Genomic DNA, 611 nt, shown 5'->3' with positions numbered 1-611 from the left:
TCCAGAACAGGAAGAGAAAAACAAAACCACTGAGAAAATTGTCCAAGATTTGCTCGAGGAGAACTACCCTGATATTATAAAAGATGAGAATATATCCATTCACGCAGTCCAATGAACCCCAAACAGGATAGACCCCAAAAGAAAATCACCAACACACATCATCAATGAACTCATCAAAACCAAAGAAAAAGACAGAATCCTGAAAGCAGCTTGGAAAAAACAAAAAGTTATTTATGAAGGTTAACCAGTAAGAATAAGCTCTGATTTCTCAGCAGACATCATGCAAGTGAGAAGGCAACAGGATGGTATATATAAAACCCTAAAGGAGAAAAATTTTCAACCAAGAATTGTATATCTGGCAAAACTGTCTCTCAAATATGATGGTGAAATTAGGAGATTTCCAGATAAGCAGAAATAATGGGAATTTGTTAAAACTAGACTAATCTTGCAAGAGATGCTAAAGGGAGTCCTCTGAATAGAGAACCAAAAATAGCAAATAACTACCGACTATTAATACACGTTAAAGAAAATTAAAACAAGTCCACGAGAGCCAAAATATGATCTTGAATATATCCCTCCTGAATTTAGAGATCATCTAAAGAATAGATTTG

The sequence above is a fragment of the Orycteropus afer genome, unplaced genomic scaffold, assembly GCF_000298275.1.
Source record: "Orycteropus afer afer isolate SDZICR_OR568_19922 unplaced genomic scaffold, OryAfe1.0 scaffold00303, whole genome shotgun sequence".
Lineage (NCBI taxonomy): Eukaryota > Metazoa > Chordata > Mammalia > Tubulidentata > Orycteropodidae > Orycteropus > Orycteropus afer.
Note: the sequence above shows the minus strand (reverse complement) of the source record.